We start from the raw sequence: 15,378 nt of genomic DNA, 5'->3' as shown, positions 1-15,378 counted from the left end.
TGAAATTGACAAGGAGGAAAAATATAAACCGTAATTGAGTGTTGTTTAAAAAGAGTTCAAGGAGAACAAGTAGGAGTTTTTTTATATATGTTAGGAACAAAAGTCTAATTGGTATAGGCCCGTTACTAGCTGGGGATGGTAAAATTGTTCATGTAGAAAAGGCAGAGGTGAGGTGTTCAGTAAATATTTCTGTTCTGTATTTGAAAGACACAGGATAGGATATTCCTATCACATGAGGATGATGAAATACTTCTCAGTCCACTCACAGCTCAGAAGAATGTCAGCACTACTAGGGATAAGCCCAGATAACTTGCACCCAGGGTTCTAAAACTGGTGGTTGAGGAGATCTCCGTCTCACTGATGTTCATTTTTAATAAATATTGAATCCTGGGAAGATTCCAGAAGACTGGAAGCGTGATAGTGTTCTGCCAGTATTCACAAACAGGGTGACCCTGTAATTTTTGAGTGGTTAACCTGACATCAGTCCCATGCAAATTAATAGAAAAGCTGATATGGGATGCAATCAGTAAAAAAAAAAGAATATAATTGTCAGTCAACATGGCTTTAGGGAAAGTAGGTCCTGCTTAGGAAGCCTGATTTCATATTTTGATGAGATTATAAATTTAATTGATAAAGATAATTGCAGATGTAATATACTTAGACTTTTGTAAGGCATCTGACTTAGTATTTCTAGTGGGGTTCTGTAGGGATCAGTACTGGATCCAATACTATTCAGTATTTTTATTAATGATCTGGGATAAATATAAAATCATGGTTAATAAAATTTGCAGATTACAGAAAGTTGTGGAGTAGTAAATGAAGAGGGCAGGGCAGTCATACAGAGTGATCTGGATCACCTGGTAAGCTGGACCCATTCAAACAAAATGCATTTAATACAGCCAAATTCAAAGGTATGCAGCTAGGAACAAAAAAAGCAGATCATGCACACAAAATGGGGGACTGTATCCTGAAAAGCAATGATTCTGGAAAGGATTTAGGGGTCACAGTAGACAAGCAGCTGAACATGAGTTGCCAAGGTGATGCTGTGGCAGAAAGGGCTAATGCAATCCATGTATGAGTAAGGAAGTAGTGAGTAGGAGTGAGAGGTTTTACCTCTGTATTCAGCACTGGTAAGACCAGTACTGGAGTAATACATCAGTTTCTGGTGTCCACAATTGAAAGAGGATGTTGAAATATTGGAGAAGAGGCAGAAAAGAACCACAAAAATAATTTGACGGCTGGAAAAAGTGCCTTACAGTGGAAGACTTAAGTTGCTTAATTTGTTTAGTGTATCAAAAAGAACATCAAGAGGAGACTTCATTATGGTACCTTCCTAGAGAGAAAATACCTGGCACCAGAGCTTTTTCGTCTCGTGGAGAAAGGCATAACAAGAATCACTGGCTGGAAGTTAAAACCAGACCAATTCAGATTAGAAATAAGGCACAAATTTTTAATAATGAAGGTTGATTTAACTATTGGAACAAACTACTAAGGGAAAGGATGGATTCTCTATCTGGTTGTTTTTGCTGATACAGACTAACACGGCTATCACTCTGAAATCTATCTCTTTGGTAGCTCTTGGTAGCTAGCTGGGGGGCAAAATAGCTGTGGCTAAAACTTCACAGTTCATAGCAGTTTATCATGCTGCCATGGCCTTTATGTTTCACTCCCTCTGAGTTATGTGGCAGTGTGTGAATTCTTCTCGTATAGGACACTAACTGTATTTTCCCACGTCTGTAACAATTTAAAGCAGGGGTTTCAAATCCCTTTCCCCCCGCAGCCTGTGAAGACTACATGGCCCAGCATGCTATTTAGATCAATATGAAGAATTGCATACTGGGACCTGTCATTTCTATGGACCACACCTTTGGATTAAAGATGAAAGATTGCTAGGCCAAGATTTTTACTTTAGAAGATTCACCTAGGTATTTAGGTGGCTAAATAAAGGTTTAGGAGCCTCACTTTAGACACCCATTTTTAAAAAATCATGGCACAGAAGTCTGTTGCTTGCAAATGAAGTGCAATCCTCTAGGTCTGTCAAGATACCAATGGGGCATTACACTGGGCAAGATTTGGATTAGTGTTTAAAAAAAAATAACTAAAAATTAGGTCCAGAGTGGTTCTGTAAGCTTTCCTCCTGGTGACACCAGAGTGTCATAGTTTTAAAACAGATTTCCTCAGTTCTGAGCAGTTAAACACTGCTTTTATATAGGTCCACAATATAAAAAGAACAGGGCATATGCTCTTATCTGTATAAAACAAGGGGAAATTCAGATATAAAGACTTGTAAATTATGGGCCCCAAATTCCTTGTCCGGTGGCCCTTGAATCTCTGCATATAATTGTGGTGTTGCACGTGCAGCAAAATGTAATTTGTTCTCAGAAGAACAATGGGACCACTTCCCATTATTGTGTCTCCATGTAAAAGAGGCCCAACAGAGGGCGATTCCCTTCCCTCAAGGAAGAAGGGCTGCCACTGTCAAGGCTGGATTGTGGGCAGCCAGACCTAGTGTCCACAGTTAGGAGTCGAGAGTCAGCTGGATCAGGGTACCAGGGGGCCAGAACCAGGAGACAAACCAGAGATCAGAACCACATGTCAGAGGTCAGTAGCCAAGCCATGTCAGGATGCCAGGAAGTCAAGCCGTGGGAGCAGGAGGCAGAGGAACAAGGTACACAGTCCAGAGGAAGGTGGATCGCAGTTGTTTGGACAGTTTCCTGTTCCTATTGCTGGCAGAAGTAGGACCAGGGGGCCATTTGGCTGCTGAGTGGAGGGTTGAAGCATGGCTGCTCTTGTGGAACTAAGTTTGATGTGTGTGGGTCATGACATCACCCTGGCCCCTACAGGCACCCTTTGGGTTACATGGTTCCAGGTTTTTCGGGGTGGCTCCTATGGAAGGTCTGAACTAACATGGGGGCATGAACATTCTCCACTGGCTTCCAAGTATATTCCTCTGGGCCATAGCCTTCCCAGTCAATCAGGTACCACAGTTTACCTTGCTTGATCTTGGAATTGAGGACTTTGAAGGTGATGTGTTCCTCCTGACCTTGTACTTGCACTGGTGGGGGCAGTGACTGGGCTTTTTGGGGATATGTGCTCTCAGTGTAGGGTTTTAGGAGTGAGACAAAGAATATAGGGTGGACTCTACGGGATTGAGAGAGCTGGAGCTCAAAGGTGACTGGTTTGATTTGTTGCTGAATCTGACACGGGCAAGTGAAGGACTCAGTTTGTTTTGAAAAACTTGAGATGAACCTTTGGGAAAAATTTGCAAAGCCTAGAAAACGTTGGAGGTTGTGCACTTTGTGGGAGGCTGCCCAGTCACGGACAGCCTGGACCTTGAGTAGGTCCATATTGATTCCTTCCAGGGACAGGATGAAACCAGGAACTCAGTCGAGGTCTGATTGAAAGCCTCCACCTCTGTGGAGATAGAGGTGGTTAGGGACTATTTAGAAAAGCTGGACGTGCACAAGTCCATGGGGCCGGACGAGTTGCATCCGAGAGTGCTGAAGGAATTGGCGGCTGTGATTGCAGAGGCATTGTCCATTATCTTTGAAAACTCGTGGCGAACGGGGGAAGTCCCGGATGACTGGAAAAAGGCTAATGTAGTGCCAATCTTTAAAAAAGGGAAGAAGGAGGATCCTGGGAACTACAGGCCAGTCAGCCTCACTTCAGTCCCTGGAAAAATCATGGAGCAGGTCCTCAAAGAATCAATCCTGAAGCACTTGCATGAGAGGAAAGTGATCAGGAACAGCCAGCATGGATTCACCAAGGGAAGGTCATGCCTGACTAATCTAATCGCCTTTTATGATGAGATTACTGGTTCTGTGGATGAAGGGAAAGCAGTGGATGTATTGTTTCTTGACTTTAGCAAAGCTTTTGACACGGTCTCCCACAGTATTCTTGTCAGCAAGTTAAGGAAGTATGGGCTGGAAGAATGCACTATAAGGTGGGTAGAAAGCTGGCTAGATTATCGGGCTCAACGGGTAGTGGTCAATGGCTCCATGTCTAGTTGGCAGCCGGTATCAAGTGGAGTGCCCCAAGGGTCGGTCCTGGGGCCGGTTTTGTTCAATATCTTCATAAATGATCTGGAGGATGGTGTGGATTGCACTCTCAGCAAATTTGCGGATGATACTAAACTGGGAGGAGTGGTAGATACGCTGGAGGGGAGGGATAGGATACAGAAGGACCTAGACAAATTGGAGGATTGGGCCAAAAGAAATCTGATGAGGTTCAATAAGGATAAGTGCAGGGTCCTGCACTTAGGACGGAAGAACCCAATGCACAGCTACAGACTAGGGACCGAATGGCTAGGCAGCAGTTCTGCGGAAAAGGACCTAGGGGTGACAGTGGACGAGAAGCTGGATATGAGTCAGCAGTGTGCCCTTGTTGCCAAGAAGGCCAATGGCATTTTGGGATGTATAAGTAGGGGCATAGCGAGCAGATCGAGGGACGTGATCGTTCCCCTCTATTCGACATTGGTGAGGCCTCATCTGGAGTACTGTGTCCAGTTTTGGGCCCCACACTTCAAGAAGGATGTGGATAAATTGGAGAGAGTCCAGCGAAGGGCAACAAAAATGATTAGGGGTCTGGAACACATGAGTTATGAGGAGAGGCTGAGGGAGCTGGGATTGTTTAGCCTGCAGAAGAGAAGAATGAGGGGGGATTTGATAGCTGCTTTCAACTACCTGAAAGGGGGTTCCAAAGAGGATGGCTCTAGACTGTTCTCAGTGGTAGCAGATGACAGAGCAAGGAGTAATGGTCTCAAGTTGCAGTGGGGGAGGTTTAGATTGGATATTAGGAAAAACTTTTTCACTAAGAGGGTGGTGAAACACTGGAATGCGTTACCTAGGGAGGTGGTAGAATCTCCTTCCTTAGAGGTTTTTAAGGTCAGGCTTGACAAAGCCCTGGCTGGGATGATTTAACTGGGAATTGGTCCTGCTTCGAGCAGGGGGTTGGACTAGATGACCTTCTGGGGTCCCTTCCAACCCTTATATTCTATGATTCTATGATTCTATTAAAGCACAGCTTTTGAATTTAGCATAGACACTGTGCTGCTGTAGTCTCTCCAGGACTGTGAAGACGTGAGTGGTGTGTTGGTACAGATTGTCTGAGAAGATCAATATATCATTTAAGTATACCTCTACAAACCGGTCCAGTAGGTCTCGTAGCACATCGTTAATGAAATGCTGGAATGTTCCTGAGGCATTAGTCAATCCAAATGGTAGGACTAAATATTCAGAGTGGTCAGATTGGGTTTGAAAGGCAGTCTTCCACTCATCCCCCTCTTGGATATGGACGAGATTGTAAACTGCGCGGACATCCAGTTTTGTGAATATGCAGGCAGCCCCAGCAACTCAGGAATTGGGGTAGTGGGTAGCTGTTCTGGATTGTTACCTGGTTTAGGGCTTGGTAATTGATGCAGAGACAGAGGCTGCCATCTTTCTTTTTTACAAAAAGGACTGGGGCACTGTCTGGTGAGTTTGACCTGTGGATGAATAAGTTCTCTTTGGAAGTATTCTCACAATGCTGCCAGTTCAGGCTCTGACTTTGTGTAGATCCACCCAAAATGTATCTTCACCCCAGGCTGGAGTTCTATGGGGCAGTCATAGACCCGATGTGGGGGGGAGGGAGGCTTTCTGCATTCTTCTTTTTTAAATCACAGTACTTGGGTGGGGGGAGAGATCCATAGTTCCATCAGTAGGGGTTTCAATGCAGGCGACTAAACCTACTTGGACCTTTTGGGGCATAGGTCCAAAACTCACTGGTTTCTGGCCATGCTGTCAACAGAATTCTGACAGGAAAGGGACTTTCCATTCTCGCCACTGCGGGGGCCATGAAGGATTAGCCAGGAGATGCCAAGGATCAGGGAAAATATGGGGGATGGATCACACAAAATGGAATTCTCACTGTGTCCCTGAATAACAGTCTCCAGGGAGACAGTCTCCTCCACTTGAAGATAGTGGGAAGCCATCAAATAGTTTCAATCATGTCTGGCCTTGGCCTTGTGTCACAGGATTCTGTAGGGCCTGAATTGTCGCTGTATCCATAAAATCCACTGTTTCCAAATCGATGGAGGGCGTGTTAGAGAGTATCTCCAGGATGCACAGCTGGATAGACACCTGCAATTGGGAAGCCCCTGGCTAGGGCTCAAGCTGCGTCTCAGTGAGGACTAGGGTACAGGGACTCTTAAGAACCTGGCCAGTTCCCCCCACCATGTTGGAACTGGCTTGTTTCTCCATGCTCCTCAGCATTCATACTGGACAGGTCAAGATGGCATAGCCAGGTTCACCGCAATAGAAGCACAGGGTCTCTTTCTTCAGGGGTGTGCCACTGATAAGTCAGTTTGCGTAGGTGGGTTCGGTGGGTAATACGGAAGGTGAGGTCACACTATGTCGGTAGAGGGGATGGAGGGGACCTCTTTTTTCCTCTCTTCATTCTTGCAGCTGATAGTCTATGCAGGTGACAAGGTCCACAAGGGCAGTTAGGCACATTAACATCTCTGTGTGGGCCACTCCATCTTTGATCTCTTCCTGCAAGCCCCACCCAGAACTGGTGCAATTGCGCCACTTCATTCCACTCGGTATCTGCTGTGAGGCAGCGGAAGCATGCTGCTTGTGAGGCAACTGTGCCTGGCCCCTGCCGGATTCTCCTCAGGGCAGTCTCACCTTTTTGAGCTCAGGGAGGGACATTGAAGATGGCTGGTATAGACTGGAGAAAGGCATCCCAACTCAGCAGCATTGGGTTGTGACTTTCCAGCAGGGGGAAGTCCAATCTAACCCACTTCCTGTCTGTAGGCTGATTATCAAGGCCACCTTGGACTGGTCAGAGGCATAGATTCTGGGGCGCATCAGGAACAGAAGCCACCATTGGTTCATAAAGCCCCAGAATCACTGGTAGTTCCTGAAACCTGACAGGTATCGCAGGAGGCGGTGCTCGTAGCATGGTGTTCTTAGCACTCAGCTGCCTCAGTTGCTCTTGGAGCTGCTGGTTTTCCCCAATCAGCTGTGCAACTTGAGCCTGCAGGGCTTGATTATTCACCTAGAGGCGGAGGGCCCAGTTGGGCAAGTCCAGCGCTTTCGGTGGAGGTGGCAGTGCAGCTGGGCCCATCCTTCTCATACCGGCCCAGTCCTGTAAAGTTATTGTCCAAACAAGCTGTCACGGCCAGGTCCTGGGCAGCCAGATCTAGTTGTCAGAGCCAGAATCCACAGTCAGGAGTCGAGAGTCAGCTGGGTCAGGATACCAGGAGATCAGAAGCAGGAGACAAACTGGTGATCATAAGTCAGAGGTCGGGAGTCAAGCGGGGGACAGGAGGAGAGAGCAGTGGCAGCAGCATAGCCTAGGGGAGGGTGGATCCCAGTTGTTCAGACAGCTTCCTATTCCTGTTGCTTGCTTAAGTAGGGCCAGCAAGCCAATCATCTACTCTGGGAATCTGCCAATGGGACGTCGGGGTGGAGGCTCAAACTGGGTCTTGAGTCAGAGGTTGTCAGTAGGCTGTGAAGTGGAGGGTTGAAACGTGGCTGCTCCTGTAAACCCTGTGGATCTGGGTTGAACGTCCGGGGGTCATGACAGCCATCATCTGTCCACTTGGTTCAGGTCCACAGGCAGTATTTGTTAAAATGTCGCACACTAAATGGCTCACAAACAGGCGGACTGGATAAGTCTCAAAACGTGTTTGTAAATGGAGGTGGTGTTTCCAGTGTGATTCCGCAGAGATTGATTCTTGGCCCTATGCTATTTAAAATATTTGAGTGACCTGGAAGAAAACATAAAATCATCACTGGTAAAGTTTGCAGACAACACAAAAATTGGGGGAGTGGGAAATAACGAAGAGGACAGGTCACCTATACAGAGTGATTTGGATCTCTTGATAAACTGGGTGCAAGCAAACAATATGCATTTTAATACAGCCAGATGTAAACTTATTCATCTAAAAATAAAAAAATAAAGGTATACTTACAAGAGGTGAACTCTATTCTAGGAGGCAGTGACTGAGAAAGATTTGGGGGTCGGGATGGATTATCAACTGAACGTGAACTCCCAGTGTGCCATTGTGACCAAAGGGCCAATGGAACCTTGGGATGCAGGAACAGGTTAATCTTGAGGAGGAGTAAAGAGATGATTTTACCTCCGTATTTGGCAGTGGTGTGACTGCTGCTGGAAGCCTGTGTCCAGTTCTGGTGGGTACAATTCAAGAAGGATGTTAATAAATTGGACAGGATTCAAAGAAGAGCCATCAGAATTATTCGAGGATTAGAAAACATGCCTTATAATGAGAGATTGAAGGAGCTCAATCTATTTAGTTTAACAAAGAGATGGTTGAGGGGTAACTTGAGTACAGTTTATAAGTATCTACATGAGGAACGAATGTTTGATAATGGGCTCTTCAGTCTAGCCGCAAAAGGTAACAAGATCCAGTGTCTGGAAGTTGAAGCTAGATAAATTCAGACTAGAAATAAGGCATACATTTTGAACAGTGGATAATTAACCATTGGAACAATTTAGCAAGGGTTGTGGTGGATTCTCTATCACTGGCAATTTTTAAATCAAGACTGGATGCTTTTTTATATAATATATATATATATAAAAAGATATGCTGTAGTTCAAAAGGAATTATTTTGGGAAAGCTTTGTGACATGCGTTTTTAGGCGGTCCAATTAGATTATCACAGTGTTCCCTTCTGGCCTTGGAATCTATGAATCTATCATAGGGCTGCCTAAACAGCTGGCCCTGTTTAGGAAGGTGTTTTGTTTTTAAAGGAACTTGTATCCATTGGATTGAAAACACTCAACGGAGACAGCAGGTAATGCATAAAGAGGTTTTTGTCAAATGTGCTCAGGAGACCTAACTAGTTGTGTAGCGGTTAAAGGGTTTCTGGGTATGCATAATATTGACAGGATGATTTAAACCACCTGTGGGGTCTGTTTAATGTCACATTAATCTGTTACAGATCCCTGAGTAGCTGATTAAAAGCCCATTTCCAGGATGTGTGATTTGCAAATATTAATGTACCTGGTTTCTTTTCTCTCTCTCTCTCTCTCGTACTTTTCTTTAAAGTATCTGGAACTAGCAAACTTCTACATTCTGGTAATTTCAAACGCCATGCTTAGAAAGACAAGTAAATAAAAATATACTGCTCCATATCAAACCCCTTGTATATCAAACCCATGGTACTTAGGACACCTCAAAACCCCATTTTTCTCTCCCCACAGACAGCCACGGTCTGTGGCTGCTTATATCTCACACAGTTGCATGGGAGGCAAGTACAGGCAAAATACTGAGGAAGGTGGGAAATCTAGAGTATCAGTAACAAAAACTTCAAGCATCACTGCTGATGTGTATGTCCTAGTGGTTGGGATGTGCTATCTTAGGTGACCCTAAAACTTTCTGTGAGCAAGGGATTCCAAGGCAATTTATGATCCCCTAATAAACATCTCCACCAAATGGAAGGAGACCATAAGGGATATGCCCATAAACCAACTGACAGGAAGCCGCATAAGGGATCTCAGAATTGTCAAACTCCAGCACAGTGAACATTTTTCAAAAAGAATCTTTTCCCCAGACCCCGTTAAACCTCCAGGGAGACACCGTTGGTAATGTACCTAAAGAAACCATCATTTCAGAAGATACCAAAAGCCAGGTGGTGATGGGGCTCCCTACCCAGTCTCCCCAGAGGACTCTGCTAACTGCATGCAGCTGGCTAGGAGCAGCGCTTAGTACTTAGAGAACTGTTTGCTGCTTTGTGCCCTGTGCCTTCCTGTTCTGGAATATCCACCTGCACTGCTGACATGATAAACTGAGGAAACTCAAGCCAAAGAGCTGAACTTTTAAACCAAAGAGGAATTGAAACCTCCAGTGTATGATTGCAGCTGTTTAGGCTAATCTGAGGAGCAGCAAGAATAGCTTTGTGTCACTCTTTCTATAGTATCATTCTCATAAGAATGGCCATACTGGGTCAGACCAACAATCCATCTGGCCTGGTATCCTGTCATAGAATCATAGAATATCAGGGTTGGAAGGGACCTCAGGAGGTCATCTAGTCCAGTCCCCTGCTCAAAGCAGCACCAATCCCCAACTAAATCATCCCAGACAGGGCTTTGTTAAGCCTGACCTTCAAAACCTCAAAGGAAGGAGATTCCACCACCTCCCTAGGTAACGCATTCCAGTGCTTCACCACCCTCCTAGTGAAAAAGTTTTTCCTAATATCCAACCTAAACCTCCCACACTGCAACTTGAGACCATTACTCCTTGTTCTGTCATCTGGTACCACTGAGAACAGTCGAGATCCATCCTCTTTGGAACCCCCTTTCAGGTAGTTGAAAGCAGCTATCAAATCCCCCCATCGTCCTTCTCTTCAGCAGACTAAACAATCCCAGTTCCCTCAGCCTCTTCTCATAACTCATGTGTTCCAGACCCCTAATCATTTTTGTTGCCCTCCGCTGGACTCTTTCCAAGTTTTCCACATCCTTCTTGTAGTGTGGGGGTCCCAAAACTAGACACCGTACTCCAGATGAGGCCTCACCAATGTCGAATAGAGGGGAACGATCACATCCCTCGATCTGCTGGCAATGCCCCTACTTATACATCCCAAAATGTCATTGGCCGTCTTAGCAACAAGGGCACACAGTTGACTCATATCCAGCTTCTCGTCCACTGTAACCTCTAGGTCCTTTTCCGCAGAACTGCTGCCTAGCCATTCGGTCCCTAGTCTGTAGCGGTGCATGGGATTCTTCCGTCCTAAGTGCAGGACTCTGCACTTGTCCTTGTTGAACCTCATCAGATTTATTTTGGCCCAATCCTCTTATTTGTCTAGGTCCTTCTGTATCCTATCCCTACCCTCCAGCGTATCTACCACTCCTCCCAGTTTAGTGTCATCTGCAAACTTACTGAGGGTGCAGTCCACCGCCATCCTCCAGATCATTAATGAAGATATTGAACAAAACTGGCCCCAGGACCAACCCTTGGGACACTCCGCTTGATACTGGCTGCCAACTAGACATGGAGCCATTGATCACTACCCATTGAACCTTACAATCTAGCCAGCTTTCTATCCACCTTATAGTCCATTCATCCAGCCCATACTTCTTTAACTTGCTGGCAAGAATACTGTGGGAGACCGTATCGAAAGCTTTGCTAAAGTCAAGGAATAACACGTCCACTGCTTTCTCCTCATCCACAGAGCCAGTTATCTTGTCATAGAAGCAATTAGATTAGTCAGGCATGACTTGCCCTTGGTGAATCCATGCTGACTGTTCCTGATCACGTTCCTCTCCTCTAAGTGCTTCAGAATTGATTCCTTGAGGACCTGCTCCATGATTTTTCCAGGGACTGACGTGAGGCTGATTCGCCTGTAGTTCTCAGAATCCTCCTTCTTCCCTTTTTTAAAGATGGGCACTACATTAGCCTTTTTCCAGTCGTCAGGGACCTCCCACGATTGCCATGAGTTTTCAAAGATAATGACCTATGGCTCTGCAATCACATCCGCCAACTCCTTTAGCACTCCCAGATGCAGTGCATCCGGATCCATGGACTTGTGCTCGCCCAGCTTTTCTAAATAGTCCTGAACCACTTCTTTCTCCACAGAGAGCTGGTCACCTCCTCCCCATGGTGTGCTGCCCAGTGCAATAGTCTGGGAGCAGACCTTGTTCATGAAGACAGAGGCAAAAAAAGCATTGAGTTCATTAGCTTTTTCCACATCCTCTGTCACTAGCTTGCCTCCCTCATTCAGTAAGGGGCCCACACTTTCCTTGGCTTTCTTCTTGTTGCTAACATACCTGTAGAAACCCTTCTTGTTACTCTTAACATCTCTTGCTAGCTGCAACTCCAAGTGTGATTTGGCCTTCCTGATTTCACTCCTGCATGCCTGAGCAATAATTTTATACTCCTCCCTGGTCATTTGTCCAATCTTCCACTTCTTGTAAGCGTCTTTTTTGTGTTTAAGATCAGCAAGGATTTCACTGTGAAGCCAAGCTGGTCGCCTACCATATTTACTATTCTTTCTACACATCGGGATGGTTTGTTCCTGTAACCTCTATAAGGATTCTTTAAAATACAGCCAGCTCTCCTGGACTCCTTTCCCTCTCATGTTATTCTCCCAGGGGATCGTGCCCATCAGTTACTTGAGGGAGTCAAAGTCTGATTTTCTGAAGTCCAGGGTCCATATTCTGCTGGTCTCCTTTCTTCCTTGTGTCAGGATCCTGAACTTGACCATCTCATGGTCACTGCCTCCCAGGTTCCCATCCACTTTTGCTTCCCCTACTAATTTTTCCCGGTTTGTGAGCAGCAGGTCAAGAAGAGCTCTGCCCCAGTTGGTTCCTCCAGCACTTGCAACAGGAAATTGTCCCCTACACTTTCCAAAAACTTCTTGGATTGTCTGTGTACCGCGTATTACTCTCCCAGCAGATATCAGGGTGATTGAAGTCTCCCATGAGAACCAGGGCCTGTGATCTAGTAACTTCCGTTAGTTGTCGGAAGAAAGCCTCGTCCACCTCATCCCCCTTGTCTGCTGGTCTATAGCAGACTCCCACCACTGTCTTCTGACAGTGGCCAATAGCAGATGTTTTTTGAGGGACAGGGCAATTGAGTGATCCGTATCCTGTCGTCCAGTCCTAGCTTCTGGCAGTCAGAGGCTTAGGGACACCTGGAGCTTGGGGTTTTGCATCCCTGGCTATCTTGGCTACTAGCCATTGATGGATCCACCCTCCATAAACATATCTAATAACATATCCAGTTGTGCTTTTTGCCCTAGCAATGAGTTCCACTGTGCGCTGTGTGAAGAAGTATTTATTTGTTTGTAAACCTGCTGCCTATTCATTTCATTGAGTGACCCCTGTTTATTCTAACTTTATGCCGCAGATTCTGCAGGGTTCCTTTGCACTGGAGATTTTAAGGCTTGCCCATTGCATGGGCATCGTCTTACCAGCAGGACGGAGCAGTTGCTTGTATGTTAGAATCATGAAATATCAGGGTTAGAAGGGACCTCAGGAGGTCATCTAGTCCAACCCCCTGCTCAAAGCAGGACCAATCCCCAATTTTTGCCCTGATCCCAAAGGGCCCCCTCAAGGACTGAACTCACAACCCCAGGTTTAGCAGGCCAATGCTCAAACCACTGAGCTATCCCTCCCCCCCTCCAAAACTCTGGGTTTAGCAGGCCAATGCTTAGGGGGGAGGGATAGCTCAGTGGTTTGAGCATTGGCCTGCTAAACCCGGGGTTGTGAGTTCAGTCCTTGAGGGGGCCCTTTGGGATCAGGGCAAAAATTGGGGATTGGTCCTGCTCTGAGCAGGGGGTTGGATTAGATGACCTCCTGAGGTCCCTTCCAACCCTGGTATTCTATTCTATGCTATCCCTCCCCCCAAACGAGGGGTAATGGTCTCAAGTTGCAGTGGGGGGGGGGTTAGGTTGGATATTAGGAAAAACTTTTTCACTAGGAGGGTGGTGAAACACTGGAATGCATTACATAGGGAGGTGGTGGAATCTCCTTCCTTTGAAGTTTTTAAGGTCAGGTTTGACAAAGCCCTGTCTGGGATGATTTAGTTGGGGATTGGTCCTGATTTGAGCAGGGGGTTGGACTAGATGACCTCCTAAGGTCCCTTCCAACTCTGATATGCTATGATTCTATGTTGTTCTTTCTCACTAATACACTCTGGTTCCATCTTTTGTCCTACACAATTACTTTCCTGCCCAGCCTGGTGGTCATGCACTGCACTCCTATTTGAGCAGAGATACCCCAATAGCCTGTGGTACTTGCAAAACTTGAAACCCATCATGGGATCCTCTGTGCTGCCAGATAAATTTGAATTGTACATGCACAATACCTGACTGCAAGCAGCATTCTGTTTGAGAAGATGTCAGGGTATGCAGTAACAAGCAATTGATGGCATCTCACCAGTAAACTAAAGAGTGAACTCAGACTGACCTTGACATTATCAGACTCTGCTTCTTTCTGTCACTAGCAAAAAAGGCAATAACCATGTGCTCAAATGAAAAAGATAAATGATTCCAAACAAAATACATTATGGAGATGTGTGGGCCATATAAATCAGTGGGGCTGGAGACCAATTAGACTAAACCACATGCTTGTGGGCAGGGGAGTGGGATGAGGTAGTATTCTGTTCAGTTCACACTTTCCCAGCACTGTCTACTCTCATGCAATAGAACTTGTGTTTATGTGAAAATCAAACAGAAAAAAGGCTCTAATGGATAGAAGTTTATAACCAGTGTTTTTAGGGCTAGCATCTGTTTAACTCTTTGAGAGCCACGTACTTGCCAACCCTCCCAGTACAAGCTAGAGAGATTCCTGATTATGGTGTCTTGGACAATCAGATGCATTTGTTTGAAGGGGGGTCCTTCTCGCATGAACAGAGAGCAACGATACCTGAAGTCCAAAGGTGCAAACAATTCGATGTTTATTGGGGTGACCTTCCAGCAAGCTTAAATCCAAGTTCCTTTTTCCTTATTTTCGAATCCCAACTTACTTCCTGTTTGTCCCTAATTTATATAGTAATGTTCTTAGCTATACCGTAACCAGTCATTTTACTGAAATTTACCTAACCAATCCTAACATGATTAGCTAACCAGTTATATCCCACCACCTTAATTAGTTTACACCCAGCAAAATTAATTATACAGCAGACAAAAACAATCACAGAACCAGACAGAGACCATGCAAATAAACAACAAAGTGGAAACTATAATGACAAAACAATACAGAAGTGAGGATTTTACAACTACATCTATAAAGACATAAGGGGTTACCAGCTGTGTCTGTTGATAAGTGAGTTCTTACCGAACAGAAAACTATCAAACTAAACTTCCTTTTACATCCTCTAGATCCTTCCCTTTTTCTGGAGGTGATAGATCAGATCACCTTCCTGACAGCCCCAGGTTGCCTTATTTCAGTGTGACTAGTTTGGGATGTGAGGATGTGACCGGTCGCTTCCCAGCTTATGGCTGCCTCTGCTGCTTAGCTTAGCCTAAGCACAGGGCCTCAGACTGTCACAGTGAGAGAAGACCCTAACACCAGCAGACAGTGATTTTGATTCTCTCTTTTATACCTCTATAACTAGTTAAGTGATAAGAATACACCTAAATTCTTAAAGTATAGGCCTTTAAATAGAGGCCTAAATATCTATATCCTAACATTGTTTATTTGGTTACCCTATATTTATAGGTTTCAGAGGAACAGCCGTGTTAGTCTGTATTCGCAAAAAGAAAAGGAGTACTTGTGGCACCTTAGAGACTAACCAATTTATTTGAGCATGAGCTTTCGTGAGCTACAGCTCACTTCATCAGATGTGAGCTGTATTTATTTATTTATATTATTTATATTAAGTGGAAAGCAAACTGTCACTGTTTTATTATTATGCTTTAGTAGCACTGATATC

The 15,378-nt window shown here is 45.2% G+C and overlaps 1 protein-coding gene across 5 annotated transcripts in view; it reads left to right on the top strand.

Moving 5' to 3' along the window:
* The window catches only part of ASXL2 (ASXL transcriptional regulator 2), a 246,614-nt gene that overhangs the window by 143,100 nt on the left and 88,136 nt on the right, over positions 1 to 15,378 (top strand). The window lies entirely within an intron of this gene.

Source organism: Caretta caretta, chromosome 3 (assembly GCF_965140235.1).
Source record: "Caretta caretta isolate rCarCar2 chromosome 3, rCarCar1.hap1, whole genome shotgun sequence".
Classification (NCBI taxonomy): Eukaryota; Metazoa; Chordata; order Testudines; family Cheloniidae; genus Caretta; species Caretta caretta.
The sequence above is the reverse complement of the archived record's forward strand: the minus strand, read 5'-3'. Positions and strand labels throughout refer to the sequence as shown.